Raw genomic sequence first — 950 nt, forward strand, 5'->3', positions numbered from 1 at the left:
CGCACTTTCTCTTTCTTTCCTTCTCTAATGTTTTTATCTTTGTTATATAAGACCTATAATATTATACTGATCTATTCGGCGTAGGCCCCTTATATAGAAATATGAAAATAGTGCAATCTCTGAGTTATATAGATGATATTGATTCAGTCTACAGCTTAAAAACTATCAAAGAGAATTTGAAAGTAATTGAAAAAGCTGTAAAGAAAATCTTTATCAGAGCAGATATCAATTAAATTTAATTTAATATGAATAAAACTGAGTTAATTCATTTCTTTTCTAGATTCAATGAGAAAGAACTATCTCTAACTCTTTTAAATAGAGAGATTAAACCCAGTTTAAATGTCAAATGATTAGAAGTATGATTAAACTCTAAGTTGAATTTTAAATATTATATTTAACAAAGAACTGTCAAGGCAGAAAGACTATTGAATAACATAATCAGACTATCAAATACAGAGAGAGATCTATTCTTCCAGGCTATGAGACAGTTATATATAGCCTGTATTATCTCAGTAGCTGATTATGAAGTTTAAGTTTGATGAAAAAATCAAGAAAATTTCACTGAACTCTTTCAAACTCTGTAAAACAGAGCTGTGAGAACAATTCTGAGAGTATTCAAATCATCTTCTATTAAAATAATGGAAATTGAAGCTTCAATTCTTTCTTCTACTATTAGATTTGAAAAGACCTATATGAACTATGCTTCAAGAGTTATAAAGATAAGCTTAAATCATATAATCAGAGAGAGAGTCTCTTCTTTATTTTCATTAATTAACTCTGAAAATAAACTAAATTGAAATAGATTTCTTGATTGAAATAAAAATAATTCTTCAAAGAAAATGCCTTCTCAACTGTACAGACTATACTCACTGATTGATACAGCTATGTCTACTAATAATATGAAAGAACTCTTAAATTGTAGAATAGATACTGTGTCACACTGACTCTGA

This window comes from Blastomyces gilchristii (assembly GCF_000003855.2).
Source record: "Blastomyces gilchristii SLH14081 genomic scaffold supercont1.2, whole genome shotgun sequence".
Classification (NCBI taxonomy): domain Eukaryota; kingdom Fungi; phylum Ascomycota; class Eurotiomycetes; order Onygenales; family Ajellomycetaceae; genus Blastomyces; species Blastomyces gilchristii.